The following is a 6,807-nucleotide window of genomic DNA, read 5'->3' as shown; positions in this document are numbered from 1 at the left end:
TAAATCCTTTTTCAAGGCCAAGTCTGAATCACTGCTGATGTCACCTTACAAAAAAAAAAATACAAAACAGTACATTATAGTTGTTAATAAATAATATCAGAGTTAATTTTCCCATCCACAGGGCATGTGATACATTATAATAAAACAGATCCTTACCTCTTCATGTAGTGTAATACCTGCTTTTTACTGTATGTTTAATTGTTACTAAAATAATATTAATAATTATATTTTATGAGGCTTGATATGCCTCTCGTGTGTTAGTAAGCAAACAAACAAATATATATTAGTAAATGCTACTTACTGCCATACACAAATGTTGTAAAATGTTGCTCTAATTGCTTAGAACCTATGAATGTTTCTCCTTTGCTTGTACCGAATTTGAAAGTGCACGCGTTGATGGCATTACACACATTCCAAAGGATTCCAGGCCAAGTTTCTCAAGTGCTTCAAACTGTAGTAAAACATTTTGGTGTTACCAACTATATAATTTTTATATTAATATATGAGTAAGCCTTCATAATTAAATTCTCGGTTCTCTTCAGCACAATAACACAAATATAAAGAGGAAAAAATAAATTTCTTTTGGTGCATAAAGGTTTGTTATTGCATTTAAACAAAATAAAATATTTTATATGGTAGTGTTTACCTTAGCTTCAATTTCCTTGACCAATCTAGAAGCTGTGATTCTTTTCTGTGCTGCACTCATATCCTCCACAGCTGTCGGTGTTCTTGCCTTTGCCTTCATTACATATTCTAGATCTTCACCAGTTGCTTTCTTGTCTTTCCATAATTTTGAGGCATTGCTGAATACAACCTTCCTGGATGTCCCTTTAGCAAGTTCTATGGTCAACAAAAACATCTACAATACAACACTGAGGATAAGAATGTCATACTACCTGTTCTACCATATATAAAAACATAATATTGTAGTACACTTCTAGGAGGGGAGGCAAAAAATGGCAGTACCATTGGTGATGTACTCGGAAATGAACAAATTGTAACCGGTTGGCAATTTATTCTTTAAAACAGCAGTTCTCGGATATTTGATTCCAGATTGTTTTTTTCGGTAGTTCCCAATCCAGTCCTTTGCGCAATAAACAAAGTATTTTGTGTTAAGTAGTTATATTTCTATTGATTTGTACATATAGTTAGTGTGGACCAGTAAAATTTAAATTATTCTTACTAATTACTACTAGTACAAATGAAAGATCTACTAATGCAAAAGGAAATGCTTTTTAAATTTTGTGACATTTTTTTAAAGTACAAAATTTTTTTTTCTGTATAAAATAGAGAAATTCTTAATAAAATAATGATCAATTAATTGGATAATTAAATTATTGGAAATGAAAAATCATGCACATAATAAGATAGCAGCCATCTATCATTTCTGTTGTAAAACAAGGTTATTTTTATGCATGCAAGGCTTAGGAGATGTAAACTACTTCCAATTAAATAAAACTTCTCAAGCAGGTAGATAAAACATTACTTAATGCATGAAAAAAAAATTAAAAAAATACATATAACTTCTGAACTGGACATCCAATTGAAAAATAAAATATATCTGAAGAAAGCTATTGATAAACAACATCTTTGTGTGAAATATCAAGTGAAAGAATACCAGATAACAGACCCTAAGGGACCATCAAACAAGCACTGTCCAGGTTTTGTGATGTTTGTAACCATGAAGACTATTTGAGAGGAAAGTAAGTGGCTGTCTCCTTAGTATTTAGATTCCTCTGTATGAAAACTGCAAGGTTATTTGTGGAAAAAAACAGATGTTTTTGTTCTTAATAAGATTAGCAAGAATTAAATACACAATGAGGAAAGAGCAAAAAAGCAAATTTTAAACACCACTTTACACAGTGTGCAACTAAATGCTGCCTGTGTGTATAGGCTCGCACTATTCCATTTTGGGCTTCGTTGGGCCATCCTAATATAATGTTTTAATCATACAATATGGCACAATAAATAAAACTTCAACAAGATCTTAAACCTGATGAATTATTGGTTCCATCCGGAATGCCCTTTCTATGAAGTAGTTGCATGTGCTTTATTTTATATGTTTTTCTTTTCAATGTATTTATGTGTAGGCCTATATATGTATAGTTTAAGCGGATAGTAGCCCTCGATGGCTTATGAAGCAATAAAGTGAATCGAAATTGAAATTGAAGATTTTCGCCTTATGAAATCCTTATAAATTCATTAAAAAAAATTTTTTTTGTATATTTTTTAAATAACAGTGACCACACTTAACAACTACATTTACATTAATAAAATCATAATTTCTTCCATCGAATTTGTAGGACACATGTAGAAATTTAAAGTTTAGAAATTCAGTTATCATTTACAGTATGTGAATTACTGACCTTAATCTGAGTTTCTGTTAGTCCAGTTTCAATTATGGCTTGATTCAGTAATTCTTTCTTACTCTCATCTCTGTACCCAGTATTCCCTTTGGCCCAGAATGATGTCAGAATTTCCAACTGTGTATTACTTATCACCACATTCTTCCTTTGAATAACAAATATTTGTTTGACTTTAAATGGTTGTGCAATTAACAGATCATTTATAGCAGGATTCCCATATTCTATATTATTTTCACAACACATCACAAATTTAATAACAAGTTAAGAGTATACATTGAAACTACGTACACCAGGGCAATGAAATTGAAAAGATCAAGAAGATGATGCTATGAAATGGTTTTCCTATATATGTTTTCAATCGGTTACTTAAACAATTAAAACCTAAGCTTAATAGTAATATTGGTAATGATAGACCTGATATTAATGATAAGCCTAAAAGTTGGTTACATCTTCCTTGCATAGGTGATCGTGGTGAAAAGCTATTACGTAGCTATATTAGAAAAATAAATAGGTATTTAATTATTGATGTTAAGTTTATTACTTTATGGCAAACCAAACAAGTCTTCAAAGGACCTTACTCCGAAGAATACCGTAGCTCTTTATATCTATAAATTTGAATGCCCTGGCTGCAATGAAAGTTACATAGGAAAGACAGATAGATGCCTCAAGTCAAAAGTGCATGAGCATGCTCTCAAATCAGACAGCAGTTATCATAAGTACATACAGCAGTGAAGGGTTTCTAAAGAGCATGCATTTTTTACATAATTTTGAACTTTTAATTTTAATACTGTATATCACATTTCTTATGTTGGATCTTTATCTATTATTTTTTCTACTGTTATTTGTATTTCGCTGATTGTTTATTGCATTCCATGAGAATTTTTGCATTCCTAGACCTCTTACCTATATAATTGCTGATTATTTATTGTTTAACCATAAGTGATCTACTTCATGTAAGATACCATATTTTTAAATACCTCTTTTCAATTGGCTAGTTTTAACTTGATTCTATTCTTTTATTTTAAGATCTATCCAGGGAGATAGAAAATGTGACAACAGTTTATGTCAAGGGACCATCCATAGATCTATTTCATCATTTTCAAAAAAGTACAAAACACTCTTTTGGTGGGAAGGGGAGAAGGCAGTGTAGATAAGTTACTCTTTTATTAAAAAGTAAAATAATGATCTCAAATTCAGAAAAATCATTTTTTGTGTACTCATTTGAGGGGAAGAGGGGGGGTCACAGCAAAGAGTATGGTTTGCTTTTGCACTCTTGTAAGAATAAAGAAAATAATGGGTGACTCTGTTAATCTAACATAACTATATTTTGTGCCAGCTGCTGTAACAATACAGCCATATTCAATTATGGCTCATACGTATAATTTAGTTTCCAAAAACAATAATTGTTGTGTTACCTCTTGGTCGCCATCTTGCAAATACTCCTGCTGTGAATAAGGAACCTGTGAATAAAAGTGGTAAAAATATTATGTGGTGTTTTAAATACTGTTAGTATTGCCAAGGAACTCTTTGGTACAAAATAGGCCTAGGGCCTAGGCCTAGCTCATTTTCAACGTACAGGTAGGTGATGATTAGTACATACAGTATATGTTTGATAATTCATAGTTGTTGGTACATTATAATATTGAATAAATAGTTGTCATTTCACCTACGGAAATAATCACATACAGGAAATAATTATGATTTGATAATAATTAGGTAGGTTTGTAACACAAAAAGAGCTGGCTTACAACATAAGTCGTGCTACAGTAGGGCCTAGGCCTAGGCTAGGCCTACACGTAGTAGAAGTAGCATTAAAAATAGCGATAATATTATTATAATAACACATCAAGACAACTTTCTTAAATATAAAAGTTACTAAAAACAGGTCAGTCCTTGCCATATTTTATGGGTGATTAAGAAAAAGAAGATAAAAAATACCTCGTTAAACTTGACAAATTTTCCAAAAAAAATTGCTACACTTGCTCCAATATGCTAGAGACGATCAAGGAGGAACAACGATTGCTTTCAAGGTCAATGATGAAGGAATACCTGTGAATCATGTGTATCATGAATCTTCGACGTCTCGAGAGGACATTTTTTAAACTTTCCGCTCAACAATAAACTTTCTGAAGACAGTACAACGAAACAGAAAGGCACGTAAAACAGAAAATAAACCAAGCTAGCCCTAGACAAATAACAAATAAGAAAGCTTATCACACAGGATTACCATCATCAAAATAACATCGTTATGTTATAGAGGGCAGTACATAACAAGAATGACGCGTCCATTATTTTCCCATGTATACATATTTTATTATAAACAGGTGTAATACTGCAATATACCACTACTAATGACAATAAGTATGGAAATTAAATGTAATGTCTTTGCTATTTTACGTGCAAAGTAATACTATACGTACTAACATATTGTATACATTTTCTCTGTCTCATTTTAATTACTAACTTTTCCATACTATAATGTAGAGACTCGATTTTCTAACCCTAACCCTAAGAAAGTTCCTTGACTTAATATTTCTTTTCAAATGTTTAAATGACTATATTACTTGTAACTAAATTTCTTTATTAGTTTTAAGTTATTTAAAACTAATGAAATTAGATTACTAATAAAATTAGATTTTCGATGTTTCCTTTTCTAAAGTTAATTTGCAAAAATGAATTTGTTAATCGTATTTCATCACTTTATTATTATTTTGTTAATGCTCGAGCAAAAGTGAGGTAATTCATTTACAGTTCTTAAGTGGCTTGCCATCGGTTACATTTCAGAGTAATTTATTCCATTTTTATTTCAAAATTTATATGCCATCGTTTTAATTATCCCGTTTTTGTATTCTCTTTTGGAATAGTTAGTGTGCTGCGAAAATTTCTTTTCCATGTTTTCGGTTCTGTATGTTTATTTTTATGCAATCCTGTAAGTGGTTATTCTTACTTTCGCTGTTGGTATATATTTTATAATTAATTAATTAAATACTCGCATATTTTACTTGTAAATTTAATAAAGGGGACACTGGATAGTGATTTTGCAATCAAAATATTTCTTGAAGGCATGGCGAGTATCAATAACAAATTTATGAAGCTTGTGATACACCATAAATTTGATTTTGCAATTATTTGGAATTTTTTGTACATATTGATTCCTTTCGCGGTTTAATGTTAGGCCTGCCTACTCAATAGTATTGTATTACCGCTCAGATTTTAAAAGTTCTTTTCACTTTTGATAGTTTCTCGTTAAACAGTCATTGTATGACAATTAGTATGACATGCAGTTTAATTTGGACGATTTCTTATTACACACAACCATGCAAAATAGTAATTTACTCAGGTGCTGAGTGTACTTGAGATTACATGCTGTTTTCTGTACTTTATCTTGTGTTCTTGTTAAATTAAAGACCAAATTTCCATGTTTTCAAAATAAAATCTTGAAAAAAATTGAATTCTATTCTGTTTCTTTTACTCCATAGTATTTATATAAAATTACTGCAATAAAAGGTTTTCATATTACTGTCAATATTTCAATCGTAGGTTGACGTTATTTTGTAATTTAGTTCAACATGGATATGTGCGTGTAAGATGACATGACGACATTATCAACTGTTAATACTTTCATCATGGGCATCACATGCAAAATACAATGTAATTATTTTTCCAATTTGATTTTACATACTTTATTTTGTCTGACAGTATTTTTGTACATTATTTCATTCGGCATTTCAACACATAGTCCACAATTTAAAATACATTAATTAATCAACTTAAATGCATTAACATGCAAGACAGAACAAATCACATGCAAGCACCGTGTTAGGATCCAATATTTTGACGTGTCATGATGGCGTGCATTTCATTGCTTGGTAGTGTGTATTATACTATCTTACTAGCTTGAAGTTGATTAGTGGAGCTTTCGGCATTAATGAAGAAAGAACTAATAAAAAATCAATATTTTTTTTGTACCCAACTTACGTACTTTTATTAAATTACATAAAAGAATAATTATACCATTGTCACCATTATCATTACTACTATTATTGTTATTATTGTTGTTGTGTTGATGTCGTCTTTATATATTGTCTTGATTAAATTCTTATATAATTTATATTCGTTTCATACTGTGTATTTAAGAATTGTAGCTATGCGGTGACAATCTTGATTAGCCTCGGCTATTTCTTTCTGACCAGTTGTACATTCTTTGAGGATACCATAAACGGAGAACAGATAATACATTAGTTTAAGGTAAATAGGACCATATTATGTTACTTGCTTGTAATGTATACCAGAAAAAATAGAAAATAAAATCAGTGTATAATCTTAATTCTTCAATAAATATTTAATCATTTTGACTTCTTCACAACTTTGTAATGTATACTTTTTTTGCCCATGATATCAAAAGAATTTTGATGCTACAGTACAAGTATAAAAGGTATAT

The sequence above is a fragment of the Anneissia japonica genome, unplaced genomic scaffold, assembly GCF_011630105.1.
Source record: "Anneissia japonica isolate Jap-2015-1 unplaced genomic scaffold, ASM1163010v1 scaffold287889_len55342_cov104, whole genome shotgun sequence".
Lineage (NCBI taxonomy): Eukaryota > Metazoa > Echinodermata > Crinoidea > Comatulida > Comatulidae > Anneissia > Anneissia japonica.
This window is presented reverse-complemented; position numbering follows the sequence as displayed.